Below are 16,137 nucleotides of genomic sequence, written 5' to 3' on the forward strand. Positions count from 1 at the left end.
AGCGATCCTTACGTAGCACATCGTATCCGTGACAACTGTGCAAGCGGCAGTTGTTGTTCAGCTTTGTCTCCTAGATCCCTGCAACCAAAATGTTTCCGACTCATAAAATCCACAATCTCGCCAAACTTGTCACGGAGACCGTAGCAGTTCAATTGCAAAAATGATACACTTCCCTTCACTGCCCGGGTAACATTAGGGCTGGGTCGCTGCTGTTGCATATATTGCCGCACGGCAGAGGTCGCGGGTTACATAGCCCGCATATGGCGACGACGACGACACTTGTGACCCACTGCTGTCTATGTTCGCACAGCACCTTGCAACATATTCAGTGTGACTATACTCCCGTAGTGACCAACACCTATTGATGATGGAGGAGTTTCTGGCAAACCGAACAAAACCAGAGTCCGGGGTTCTTTTCAATCCCGGCATGGACCAGAAGCGTGCGGAGAAGGCACTGTGATGCACAAACAAGCCATCCTTTGTATCCGGCTAAGTATTGAGCATTTTTGAAGCGCCGTCCACCAGACCACAACACCATATAGCATTATAGGTCTGACAACTGCAGTATATACCCAATGCATGATACGCGGTCTAAACCCTCAACTTTTGCCAATAGTAATGTGCATTAGCATCACTTCTTACAATGAGGCTCTTCTTCCCTACAGAAGCGAAATCAACCAGTAACTTATGGTTTGAAGGCGGCATCTCTGAATCGTGTGCCATACGAGTATATAGAGAAGCCAACCAGTACTGAGGCTTGTTTTTTGAAGGCTGGCTACTGCTAAATCTTCAGTGCTTAGCAACGGAAGAAGAAAAACATTTAGACTACTCTTTGCAAGAATACATGCTCTGTGTCTCCCATTTCCCGTACTCTTGAGTGGTTTAAATCCCGGAATTCTTAGTCCACGCACCATTCCTCCACACCACCAATGGTTCCTGGATAAGAACCAAGTCAAATCCTTCCGCCATCAGGAGGACCTTTAGTGCAGCCGAAGCGACCTTACAATGGTGGAGATTTATCTGTAGAAAGCAGACCGAAAATAGAGTACAACTCATATGTATGGGCTGGAGCTTCAAAATCGTCCCTGGAGCTACTGGACCGTATACAGAGGAGAGCGATGGCGTTGATTGGGGACAGTGGATACCCAACTCTATTGCCTCCCTTTATCATCGTCGCAATGTGGGTCGTTTGGCGCTGTTCTATCGGTACTTTCATGGTGTGTGTTCGTCTGACTTTAGTCTTCTTATTTCTGTTATAAGGATGTATGTCAGGGATACTAGACATTCCAGGAACTCATACCCGTTTGTTATTGATTGGCCAGCGGACCGCACAATGCATTATAGAGAGAATTCTTATTTCGGCCGAAACGTTCTTTGACATCCAAAGATTTAAGACAAATGTCAATAAGCACTACATCCTGTCGCACTGCGGCATGCCATTCAGACTCGGCTATAAAAAAGTGCTTTTCAATGAGTTTAAACTTGAATCGAAAAGCTTTCGTTGATGTGTGAGAATTGTGCCCCTTCTTGGATTCTGGGTAATTTTTACTCCACTCCCAAATACCTTTGCTTTGAATTGTATATTATCGTCTTGGTAAATATTTCCGGTTAAAAGAGACATTTCCCCCTTAATGTAAATGTACGCTTCGTGCTCTACATTTTATATGAGCCCCATAATGGCATGATCAGTAAATAAGTTCTGATTGAGGGTGGGATGGATCCCAGGGACTTTGTCCCAAAAATAGATATCAATTTCCCGAAATTCTATTAATTTTAACATCAAATAGCTTTTACATAATATGAAAGTGTATTCGGGTGGGGTTATTCCCCAAACACATGGCTCTTCAATTGGATATCAAATCCGTTTTCTACTCTCAAATACCTTTCATTTGAGTCATATATTGTCATAAAGGGTCAATCAACATATTTGACTTCTTTTTGGAAAGAAAATCACCACCCAGACTTGGACACAAATTTTAATGTCATATTCGTAATGTACCCTCAAATATCTTTCATTTGAGTCCCTTATAGACGTGGTCGGCTAATATGCCTATTTGGGGGAACTTGGGGTTGGGGCGACCTCCCATTACATGGACCTAATTTTTTATGCCATATTTGTAATCTACTGTCGAATATTGTCATTTGAGGCCCATATTGACATGAACGTCGAATATATATTTTTTGAAGAGTTTTTGGGTTGGACCTAAATTTTAATACGATATTCGTTTTCTAGTCTCCAGTACCTTTCATTTAGTACCCTTAATGTGCCTATCGGTTTACATTTGGTTTTGGATGGCGCTGTTTAGGTAAAGGGGAGGAACCGCCCCCATCCCATATCTAAAAATTATATATTCTTTGTTTCCCTCCAGACAAATTTACACAATCTGTGAAAATTTTAACAAAATCAGTTCAGCCGTTTTTGATTCTACGGAACAAACAAAAAAATCGAGTCCCAAATAGTGATGATGGGTCATATGCCCATTTAAGGCGTTTTTGGGGGGAAGGGTACCCCTTATACTTCGATCTGATTTTGTATGCCGGATTCAAAATCTACTCCCGAATACCTTGACATGAACTGCCAATATATCTGTTTGGGATAATTTTATTATTGGGGCGGCACGATGGGTACTTAGACCCAAATTTTAATACCATATTCGTATTCTATTTTCCAATACCTTTCATTTGATACCCATATTGTCCCGATCGGTCCACTTTCCATTTTGGGTGGTGTTTTTGGTGTAAAGGGGGAGGGTCCGCCCCTTCCGAAATCAACGAATTATAAAGCCTATTTCTCTTTCCTGACCATATTCGCAATCTACTCCTGAATACCTTTCATTTGAGTTTCATATTGTTATGATCGTCCAAAAAACCAATTTTAGGGGGTTTTGGGGTTGGGAGGACCGCCTAGTTACTTGGACCCAATCTTATATAAAACAAGTAAAAAGGCGTTAAGTTCGGCCGCGCCGAACTTTGGATACCCACCACCTCGGGAATATACGTAAACCACCTTTCATCAAAATCCGGTGAAAATTGTATACCTGAATTTCGGCGACATCGGATAATAAATGCACCTTTTATGGGCCCAAAACCTTAAAAAGAGAGATCGGTCTATATGACAGCTATATCAAAATCTTAACCGATCTGTGCCATATTGCAGGATTATGTCGAGGGGCTTAACTTAACTCACTGTTCCAAATTTCGGCGACATCGGACAATAAATGAGCATTTTATGGGCCCAAAACCTGAAATCGAGAGATCGGTCTATATGACAGCTATATCCAAAATTGGTCCGATCTGCACCAAATTGACGAAGAATGTCGAAGGGCCTAACACAACTCACTGTCCCAAAATTCAGCTAAAGCGGAGAGTAAATGTGGATTTTATGGGGCTAAGACCCTAAATCGGAGGATCGGTCTATATGGCAGCTATATCTAAATCTGGACCGATCTGAACCAAATTGACGAAGGATATTGAGGGGCCTAACACAACTCACTGTCCCGAATTTCATCAAAATCGGATAATAAATGTGGCTTTTATGGGCCTAAGACCCTAAATCGGAGGATCGGTCTATATAGCGGCTATATCCAAATCTGGACCGATCTGAGCCAAATTGACGAAGAATGTCGAGGGGCCTAACAAAACTCACTGTCCCGAACTTCATCAAAATCGGATAATAAATGTGGCTTTTATGGGCCTAAGACCCTAAATCGGAGGATCCTTCTATATGGCAGCTATATCCAAATCTGGACCGATCAGAGCTAAATTGACGAAGGATGTCGAGGGGCCAAACACAACTCACTGTCCCAAAATTCAACAAAATCGGAGAGTAAATGTGGATTTTATGGGCCTAAGACCCTAAATCGGAGGATCGGTCTATATGGCAGCTATATCCAAATCTGGACCGATCTGAACCAAATTGACGAAGAATATTGAGGGCCCTAACACAACTCACTGTCCCGAATTTCAGCTCAATCGGATAATATATGTGGCTTTTATGGGCCTAAGACCCTAAATCGGAGGATCGGTCTATATGGCAGCTATATCCAAATCTGAACCGATCTGAACCAAATTGACGAAGGATGTCGAAGGGCCTAACACAACTCACTGTCCCAAATTTCAGCAAAATCGGATAATAAATGTGGCTTTTATGGGCCTAAGACCCTAAATCGGCGGATCGGTCTATATGGGGGCTATATGAAGATATAGTCCGATATTGCCCATCTTCGAACTTAACCTGCTTATGGACGAAAAAAGAACCTGTGCAAAATTTCAGCTCAATATCTCTATTTTAAAAGACTGTGGCGTGATTTCAACAGACAGACGGACAGACGGACGGACATGTCTAGATCGTCTTAGATTTTTACGCTGATCAAGAATATATATACTTTATAGGGTCGGAAATGGATATTTCGATGTGTTGCAAACGGAATGACAAAATGAATATACCCCCATCCTTCGGTGGTGGGTATAAAAATCAATTGTTTGTTTTTTTTTGTATGTTTGTGTGTTCCTTATAGACTCAGAAACGGCTGAACCGATTTTCTTGAAATGTTCACAGATGGTGCATAGTGACTACGTGGTGAAAATAGGGTTCTACATTTTTTGATATCTGAAGGAGGGGCGGACCCTCCCCCTTACCCTAATTTTCTGAAACGCCAGATCTCGGAGATGGGTGGTGCTATTTAAGCGAAATTTTGTGTGCTCGCATATAGTACTCTAAAAATAAAAAATTGGTATCCCAATTTCGGATGGGGTACCTAGGGGGGCTGCCCCACCCTAAAACCTACCAAACATATATTTAGACCAATCACGACAATATGGGACTCAAATGAAAGGTATTTAGGATAAGAAAACGTATCTGATATCCAAATGTCGGACCATGTGTTAGGGGGACCGCCCCAAGCCCCAAAACACCCCTAAATCGGACATATTTACCGATGGGTCTCAAATGAAAGGTATTTGCGAGTAGAATACGAATCTGATATCCAAATGTTTGATATCCAAAGATGGGACCAAGTGTTTGGGGGGCCGCCTCTCACATCACCCAAAGGGGACAAATTTACGACCATAGCAATATGGGGATCAAATGAAAGGTCTTTGGGAGCAAAGCACGCATTTGATATCAATATTCGGGAAAAGTGCCTATTTGGGCCACCCCACCTCCACAACACCACCCAAATAGTAAGTATTTTCTGACTATTGCAATATGAGGCTCAAATAAGAGGTATTTAAGAGTAGAACACGAATCTGATATACATATTCAAAGCCAAGTCACTGAGTGGCCGCCCCAACCCCCAAACCGGTCATGTTTGCCGACTATGGAAAAATAGAGCTCAAATTAAGAGTATTTGGGAGAAGACCATGAATCTGACATCAATGTTCGGGATCAACTTTCTAGGGGACGTCCCACCACCATAACAACCCCTAAATAGTATTTGAGAGAAGAGCACGATGCTGATATTTTTTCAGGACCAAGTATCTAGGCGACCACCTCACCCACGGCTACACCCCTAAATCAGACATCATGAGAATATCGGGCTGATAGAAAGTATTTTAAGAATGGAGTACAACCTACATCCAAACTTAAATTCGTAATAAAGGCACTTATATTGCTAAACTGTTAGTCAAGCAATATACTATTTTCGTATCATGGTATTTCACTAAAAGCTCTGTAATTGTCGAAAATTAATATTCAAAGGAAATTTTTGCTCCATATAAAGTTAAAGAAGGCGCAGCGGAGCGGGCCGGGGTCAGCTAGTTTTTAATATAAAATTCGTACTCTACTCCTGAATACCTATCATTTGAGTCCCGTATTGTACCGATCGGTCCTCTTCTATTTTTGGGTAGTACTTTTGTGGTAAGGGGGAGCGTCCTCCCCCCTTCCGATATCAAATAATTATATAAACTATGTTTCCTTCCAGACCAACTCCACCAAGGCATAACTCATGGCTTTGTTACAAATTTCAGCCAAATCGCAAGAAAATTAAGGCTTCTAGGAGCTCATAAAGTCAAATCTGGGGATCGGTATATATGGGGACTATATCCAAATCTGAAGGGATATGACCCATTTGCAATCCCCAACGATCTTCATCAATAAAAAGTTTCTATGCAAACTATCAAGCGTCCGACCCCTATCGCGATTTCGACAGACAGGCGGACGGATGGACTAGATGGCCAGGTCGATTTAGAATGTTGAGACGATCCAGAATATATATATTTGATCGAGTTCCAGATCAATATTTCGATTTGTTGCAAACAGAATGACTAGATTAGTATAGCCCCATTCTATGGTGATGGGTATAAAAATCAAGTTGTTTATGTTTGTGACTGGTATTCAGAAAATAAGCTTCTTGTATTTCATTTTGATTATATTTGCATATGATAAACATCCCGGGTGATGAGTATTCTCAGTTCGAGCTGAACGAGTGTTTACTAATTAATCTACTCTGTTTACTCTTCTTCATTTGAGTTCTTTTAGGGGTATGAAAAAACAAAACATATTTCAGGTAATTTAACTTTCCACTTTAGAATTAAAAAATAAACTATTCAAATTCATATCTCTTGTTTTCATATGCTAATTCTCAAATGATAACAATTAGATTCAACTTTCATTGGAGCATGAACCATCTCAATCCGATTATATATTCAAAATCTTTGAACACAAACGATGATTAGATGAATTAGCTCCACTCCATGTGCTTGCTGCATTGCAAAATCGAAATAAGTTAACACAAAATGTAATGTTATTTCTGTATATTTTGTGCAACAAACAATTTACATGTCTGTGCTTCCATTGCCATACTTTTTTCCATACACAAAGGAAAAATATCAACAATATTGTGTTACAATAACATCACCCCAAGAGGGCCAAACCCAAAAAAAAAAAAAAAAAAAACAAAAAAAAAATACAACTCTTATAAGTTGCTTTTTACAATGCATGTCCGAATCATATCAGCAACATCCACACATATGTATGTAGTAAAATTTCAATCCTTTACCATATGTGAGTGCGTGCATGTGATGATGTTTGAGCCAACATACATATACACATCCTGTAAGTCCTAATTCGAGTACGTGTGAAAAAGACATCTTAGTGTGTGTTGTGTGAACATAACAATCAACTTTATATTTCCGCAAAATTTTAAACAATTTTATTACAACCCAAAGTGAAAAGTAAAAAAAAAGAACAAGGAAATGAAGAGGATAGTAGATGCGAAAATTTTCCAATTGTAAAGAAACCAAGCGAAAACTCGAACTTTTGAGAAGCAACTTAAAGGAAAAGACTCATACACAAACACACATGCAGTATCATTCAACATTGTGAGGCATACAATACCCATTCAATTGCCATGGGGAGGGGGAAAACTACAACTTGTTACATTTCCGCTTCAACAACAGATACAAGCAACAAAACGTCTTTACATGATGTTGACCAACTTGCGTGCTACACTAATCATACCCTATTGCATAAGATAGGTCAAGGAACATTGGGAAACATTAATAGTTAGTATTTACATTAGGGTGATGATTTTGTGATCTTTTTTTCTTAAAAATTATTTCCTGTTGAATGAATAAATGAACTTTTGCCTATAAATGACTAAAATAATATTTAATATATTTAAAAATCCAAAAAAGTTACATGCAAACCACTATGCAATTATATATTTGTGAAAATATTTAATTTATTTATTTTTTTTTAATCATACAAATGCAATACGGAAAACTGTATCTTATCACTTTCACTAAAAGCCACATAACCTATGAACAAAATGAGATATCGATCGTAAAAATCGGTTTAAATACTTCGCTTTTATTAACAACTAGCTGACCCGGGCCCGCTCCGCTGCCCTGAATACATGGTCCTACATTTGGATATCAAATTCGTATTCTACTCCCAAATACCTTTCTTTGAGCCTCATATTGCGATGGTCACTAAAAAAATGCTTTTTGTGGGGTATTTTGGGAAAGGGGTAGACCCCCAGAATATTAGTCCCGAAAATGGGTATCAATTCTTGCTCTACCCCCCCCCAAAAATCTTTCATTTAAGCTCCACATTGACATGGTCGGTAAATATGCCCGATGTAGGCGTGTTTTGGGGATTGGGGTGGTTCCCCAAACACTAATCCCGGAAAGTATATCAGCAACGTGCTCTATTCTCATATATCTATATATAATTTATTTGAACCCCATATTGCCATTACCCCCAAAATTGAATATCAAATTCGATTTCTAATCTCATTTATACTCCTAATTGCAAAAGTCAGCAAATATGTCCGGTTTGGGGTATTGACCATAAAAACTATGAATATTTAGTTCCACTCTCTTTAGGACCCAAATTGTCTTGGTGAGCAAATACGTCCCATAGACAGTTGGTCGTTGTTGATGTTGATATCAGATACATGGTCTACTCCCAAATACCTTTAATTTGAGCCCCATATTTTCATAGTCGGCAAACATGACCGGCTTGGGGTGTGTTTTGGGCGATGGGCGGCCACTCAGTGAGTTGGCCTTGAAAATATATATCGGATTCGAGTTCCACTTTAAGCCTCATATTGCAATAGTCAGATAATACTTACTATTTGGATGGTGTTGTGGGGGTGGCGTGGCTCCATAGATACTTTTCCCGAATATAGATATCAAATTCGTGCTTTACTCCCAAAGACCTTTCATTTGAGCCCCATATTGCTATGGTCGTAAATTTGTCCCCTTGGGGGATGTTTTTGGTGAGAGGCGGCCCCCGAAACACTTGGTCCCATATTTGGATATCAGATTCGTATTCAACATTCAAATACCTTTTATTTAAGCCCCATATTCCTATGGTCAGTAAATAAGTCTTGTTTGGGGGGGGGGGGGGGGGGGGGGGGGTTTGGTGATGGGGTGGACTCCCAGAAACGTGGTCCCACATTTGGATGTCAGATTCGTGTTTTACTCGCAAATACCTTTCATTTGAGTCCCATATTGTCCTGATTGGTCTAAATATATGATTGGTAGGTTTTAGGGTGGGGCAGTCGCCTAGGTACGCCATCCGAAATTTGGATACCAATTTTTTATTTTTAGGGTATTATATGAGAGCACACAAAATTTCGCTTAGATCGAAATTGCTAAACGCTTTCGAATCCTGGTGAGAACATCGGACAAAGCGGTGTTTATCCCCTCTTAATTTTGCCGACATGGTCATTTAAAGATTATCCCCAAAGAGGTGTTGCACTGTGGGACGCCGTTCGGACTCGGGTATAAAAAAGGTCCCTTATCATTGAGTTTAAATTTGGATCGGAGAGCACTCATTGATGTGTGAGAATTTGCCCCTTCTCGGTTCATGGGGGTAATGTTATTTCTCAGGGCAACGTTCTTATTAGGGGAGGGGTGGCACCTCATGCATTTCCACTCAAATATTCCCAACGGAAATTAAGTTCAGTTTAGGGGGTGCTTTAGGACGTACCCCAAAATACTTGGCTCCAAAATTGGATGTCAAATTCGTTTTCTACTCTCAAATCCATTTCATTTGAGTCCTATATGGTCATGATGGGTCAAATAACCCATTAGACGTATCTTTAGGAGGAAAAGCGCCACCTAGACTTGAACGCAAATTTTAATGTCGTATCATATTCGTAATCTACTCTTCAACACCTTCCATTTGAGTTCCATATAGTCATGGACGGCTAATATGCTCATTTGGGGGTAATTGGAGGAGGGCTACCTCCCATTACTTGGACCTAATGTTTTATGCCATATTTTCAATCTACTGCCTAATACTTTTTATTTGAGTCCCATAATGACATACACGAATATACCTGTTTAGACGAGTTTTGTATTTGGGTGGTGGGGGAGCCCGCTGGGTACTGGGACCCAAATTTGATTACCATATTCGTTTTCTGGTCTCCAATACCTTTCAATTGATACCCATATTGTGCCCATCGGACCACTTTCGGATATGGGTGGCTTTTTTTGGGTCAGGGGGAGGGTCCGTCTGCACCCGATATTTAAAATTTTTATATCGTCTGTGTTTCCTTCCAGACAAACGTGCACAACCTATGAACATGTTAAGAAAATCGGTTCAGCCAAGTATCATATTGTCATAATGGGTCGTTTTGGCGTTTTAATGGCGTTTTTATAGGTTGGCGTGACCCCCTTTACTTCGATTTGATTTTGTATACCAGATTCAAAATCTACTCCCGAATACCTTTCATTGGAGCCCCATATTGAAATAAACGTCCAATATGTCTGTTTGGGGGAGTTTTGGGGTTGGGGCGGCCTGATGGGTACTTAAACTCAATTTTAATACTATGCTCGTATTCTACCCTCCAACACCTTTAATTTGATACCTATATTGTCGCGATCGGTCCACTTTTGATTTTAGGTTGTGTTTTTGGCATAAGGGGGAGGGTCCGTTCCCCTTTCTACACCGAAACATTATATAGCCTATGTTTCCTTCTGGACCAACCTACATAATATGCGAACATTTCTAGAAAATCGGTTTTTCAGTCTATACGAAGCAAACAAACCAAGACCCATATATCCGTGATTGGCTAATGTGCCCATTTTGGCCAATTTGTATGCCAGATTCGAAATCTACTCCCGAATACCTTTTATTGGGAGCCCCATTTTGAAATGAACGTCCAATATGTCTGTTTGGGGGATCGGCGCGATGGGTACTTAGACTCAAATTTTAATACCATGTTCGTATTCTACTCCCGCATACCTTAATTTGATACCCATATTGTCCTTATCGGTCCACTTTAGATTTTTAGTGATGTTCTTGGGGTAATGGTGGAGGGTCCGCCCCCTTCCACTTTCAATAAATTGTAAAGCCTATTCCTACTTCCTGACCATATTCGTAATCTACTCCCGAATCCCTTTCATTTGAGTCCCATATTGTCATGATCGTCAAATAACCCTATTTAGAGGGGTTTTGGATCTGGGGCGGCCCCCAGGTACTTGGACCCAACTTTTATTATGAAATTCGTACTCTACTCTTGAATACCTTTCATTTGAATCCCATATTGTCCCGATCGGTCCAATTATATATTTGGGTAGTACCTTTGGGGTGAGGGGGAGGGTCCGCCCCACCTCCCGAAATCAAAAAATTATATAGCCTATGTTTCCTTCCAGACCAATCCAATATCAGCATCGTGCTCTATTCTCAAATATCTTTTATTTAAACCCCATATTGGCATTGTTTTAAAGGGAATTTGATGGGATGAGGCGTCCCCTAACACTTGGCCGAGAAACTGGATATCAAATTCTATTTCTAATCTCAAATACCTTTCATTTGAGGCCTACATTGCCATGGTCGGTAAACTTGTCCTCTTTGGGGGGTGTTTTGCGGGAGGGGTGGTTCTCAAATACTTGATCCCAGATTTAGATATAAGATTCGTTTGTGTTTTAATTTTCATTCATCATTTATTTGAAGCCCATATTGCCATTAGTTTAAGCGCCCAAAGATTTGGCCCAAAAATTGGATATAAAATACGTTTTTTTATTCAGAAATACCGCCTTACTGCAATAGTCAGCTAATATGTCCGCTTTAGGGGGTGAGTCCCAAAAATCATCAACTTTGAGCTCCAAATTGTCATGGTGAGCAAATACGTTCTCTTTGGGGTTGTTATGGGGATGGGACGTCCTCTAGATAGTTGGTCTCGAATGTTGATATCAACTGCCGGAATTTAGTACGAATACTGCATGTCTCCTTCATCATCAACCTCATCCAATCTACCAGTCTTTCACAATCCCATGGCAGTGGGCTTTACGTACCGGATTGTTCCGATGGAGTAATTCATTGGCTACAGCAACAACAATAACAATATCAATAACAATGGTTGAAAGATTGAGATTACATTCCCTTGGTCTTCCAAATATGTATTCAGGATCTGAGGGAATTCTTGGTATCCAAGCAAGCGCCATTGGTCGAGAAGGAATATTTTCCTTCTTGACTAATTCTAGTGCTGCACCTGCACCAGATTGCACCAATCGTTTTTGGCGCTCATCGATACATTTCAATTGAGCTATGATCCCCGAAGGCAATTAGTCTGTATGGGCCCCGCTACCAGCCTGCATCGGAGAAGACCCATGACCCATGAAATTCCGCAAGAACATCAGAGTATACTGTCAATCTGCCCTTAATGACATTAGCAAAGGTTCTTGGACCCAACTTACTATTGTTCTTTTAGGTATGGGATGCCCTCCAGATGACAACCGTTTTTGTGCTGTTTTCGAATATAGGCGTGTAGTCTTTGTGGTAGTCTGTGCAGCGAATCCCCGAGCTTAATCTAGGGAGTCTCTCTTCCTATTAGTAAGAGTCTTAGGATCATTCGCTCTAAGCCTCTCAATAAACCTGAAAGCGATGCGCCTTCTATTATTCCAAACTTTTCCAGAGCGTGTTGGATTGCCGGGGATGGCCGATGGCCTGGGCAAATTATAGACACGCGAAGATAGAATAGGTTCTGCCTTTTCTACCACACCAACCAGGCATCTTCGTCAAAAGCCCCTGCTGACCAGTCGTCTGTCGGTTTCAGTAGCAGACCACATGCTTTAGCCTGATATCATCACCGAAGCTGTTGGGTCTTTGGAGTCCATTTTAAGCCTACTCCCGGGTTCTAGATCTGCCGCTCCACTGGAAACAGGCACAAACCATCAACCGCGTAATGGAGGGGAGCAGCTCATACCATCGCGGCATAGTCGAGGCGACGATAAGAAACCTGGAAGGAAGGAAACCTGACCCATCCGGGCGATCACGCAAAGCGTGAGATGGTGTGGTGCTAGCGCGAAGACGTCGAGTGTGAACATTTTTACGGGCAGTAAAATGACTATAATGGCAATAACAACCAGGATGGCAAGTTCACGAACAGTGTTGGAATGTAAGAAGGAGACTAACGCCCTCTCTGAGGATGGCACAATCCGCATCGTTTGCACATAGAACAGAATTCCTAACTTAAAATGTTCTTCTTCGAGGTTAACTTTTAGTTTTTAGAGCGCACAAAAAGCCGATTACTGGCTTAGGTGTACATAACCTAATGGATACCACTATCATAGCTAACCTTGAGTGACTTTAATTTTCTTTCTGAAAATAACTACCTATTACGAGTTATAGAGTATACACTTAAAGGTTCAACAAGAGTTTTTTGCTGGGTTATAGCGATGATGACTGGCCAATGGCATATTGGAAATCAGGCAAAGTGGCCAAGATATCAACACGATGGCCACTGCCGCAATAGAAGACACTTGGACATCTTTGTTTCTGCCTTGAATCGTAAACTCAAGGCAGAAACAAAGAAGATGTTCAAGCGTCTTCATAGACTAAGATCCCCAAGCCTTAATGGCCTTGGTGAGACAATGAAGTAAGGTCTGGGTGACAAATAAAATGTCTGTATATATCTGGCTGGATAAAATCGCAACTTGATTACAACTAAATAGCAAGGTTTACCAAGCCGTATTTTAACAAACTAATTTTATAAGTCTATATTAAGTTCGCCGGTGCGACCACCTGATAGAATTGCTTAACATACTTGTTTCGAATTATTATTCCTTTTATCTTAGGAGGTAACGTCAACGTTAAAATGGTAGGGATAAGGAGTTAGCAACTGTCTCCTTGATATTTCATTTCACTCTCCATATAGCGAATTCTGTTATCGCCTATGCTTGCTGAAAACATTGCTGTTTCTTCATGGCAACATAAAAGGAAATAACCGAACAAGTTCTATTATTATGATGATAGTACCATTTTTGGTAAATGTATGTGGTTTCCGCTGTGTTATATTCACATCTCGTTTAGAATTTTGCTGTTATTATTGCCATTGCTGCACTGGACACTCACAAGCCCAAAGAACTCTCTCTTTCTCACTGTGGCAAAAAGGAGATTGCAAAGAATAGCCGGAATTACGCCACAAACCAAATCATACAAGAGGAAATAATACTGAAAGTTGGAAACTTACAAAAGCGAAATTAAGATTTACTTATGGCTACGATCGCATACAATTGTAAAACCATTTTATAAAATGCAAGCGTTTATTAGCAATCATGTGTGTGAATGCAAAAAATAACTCCGTAGCTATGACGCATGTACAATTTCTAATCAGAGTTGCATGAACATAGTTATAAATTAAACTTGCTAAAAATGGGAAATGTAACGTTAAGTTTGTTTTATTAAAACAAGTAATAAAACGTGCTAAGTTTGGCCGTGCCGAACTTTGGATACCCACCACCATGGCTAAATTAAACATCCTCTTTTATAACAACTCCACTACCACATCCCTAGTTATATGCAAACGGTCTCGATAACTTTATTACAAGTCATAGTTTCGGTTAAATCGGGCAACACATCCGCTTTTTATGAGATTAAGACCCTAAATTGGAAGACCGTTCTATATGGCAGCTATATATAAACAGAGTCAGATCTAGACCATATTTGAGTGGGATATCGGGAGGCGTAATACAAGTCACTGTGTCAAATTCCAGCGAAATCGGGTAATAAACGCAGCTTTTATGGGCTTAAGACCCTTAATCGGCAGATCGGTCTATATGACAGCTATATTTGAATAAACACCGATCTGAACCATATTTGAGTCGCATGTTGGTAGGCTTTAATCAACTCAGTGTTTCAAATTTCAGCGAAATCGTATAACAATTGCGGCTTTCATGCGCTTAAGACCCCAAATCGGCGGATCTTTGTAAATAGCAGCTTATGTCAATATAGTCCGATTTTTACCATATTTAGGTGTTATAAGGGAAGACTTACAATAACTCACTGTTTCAAATTTCGTTGAAATCAGGTTATAAATGCAGCTTTTATAGGCTCACGACATTTAATAGGCAGATCGCTCTATATGACAGCTATATTTGAAACCGAGCTTAACCATATTTGACTCGGATATCGGGACGCTTAAAAAAACTCAATGGTTCTATTGTAATTTTATCGAAAACGGGTAATAATTGGGGCTTCAATGGGCTTAAGACCTTAAATCCGCATATCGGTATCTATGACAGCTATATCTAAATATGGTCCGATCTGAATCATATTTGAGTCGGATATTGCAAGACTTAAACAACTCTATTTTTCAAATTTCATAGAAATCGGATAATAAACCTGTTACAGGGCTAAGACCCTAAACCGGCAATTCGATCTTTATGGCAGCTATATGTAAATATGGTCTGATATGGGCCATATTCGGTTTGGATATCGGGGCCCCTAGTACAACTTTCAGTTTCAAATTTAAGCGAAATCGGACAGTAACTACGGCTTTTACGGGCTCAAGACTTTAAAACGCTAGATAGGTCTATACTTTACTTACTTTAATTGGTTATGACAGAACATTTGTTTCACTAGCCGAACGTAGAATAGCGTTCCAATCGCCTCGATCTTCTGCGCTCATTCTAAAATCTCTGACACCAAATTTCGAGGTGTCTCCCACCACTTGATCTTTTCAGCGGGCTTTTGGTCTTCTTGGTTTGCGTGTACCACCGTGTTTGCCTTCAAAAGACTTCTTTGCTGGAGCTTCTTCATCCATTCTGAGAACTTGACCTAGCCAACGCTGCCGCTGTATTTTGATGCGTGTAACTATGCTATCGTCGTCATATAGCTCATACAGCTCGTGGTTCATACGTCGCCTATATTCTCCATTAACGCAAACTGGTCCATATATTTTACGAAGAATCTTTCTCTCAAACACTCCAAGCACTGCCTCATCTGCTTCCACAATTTCCCATGCCTCAGAATCATATAAGAACACGGGTAGTATTAGTGTCTCGTATAGTGCAATCTTCGTCCGTCGAGAGCTGGCCTTATTACTAAACTGCTTACTTAATCCAATGCAGCAAATGTTTGCCAGTATTATTCTTCGATTACGCTCAAAACTGGTGTCATTCGTTTCGGTTACGGCGTTGCCTTGGTAGATAAATTTGCTGACTATCTCAAAGTTGTGGTTCCCAACATTCTCCATTTTCTTTTTCAGATCGGTTGTGCAAGGCGTTTTGGGAGTTGAAACCATTTTCCATTTCGTCTTATCTCCATTTACCGCCAGACCCATTTTCACTGACTCTCTTTCGATTCTTTGAGAGGCTGCAGTTACTAATTCTGGCGCCCATGCCGACGACATCGATCGTATGTATTCTCTTGTGAGTAATGTGTCATATCTATTCACATCT

The sequence above is a fragment of the Stomoxys calcitrans genome, chromosome 3 (assembly GCF_963082655.1).
Source record: "Stomoxys calcitrans chromosome 3, idStoCalc2.1, whole genome shotgun sequence".
NCBI lineage: Eukaryota > Metazoa > Arthropoda > Insecta > Diptera > Muscidae > Stomoxys > Stomoxys calcitrans.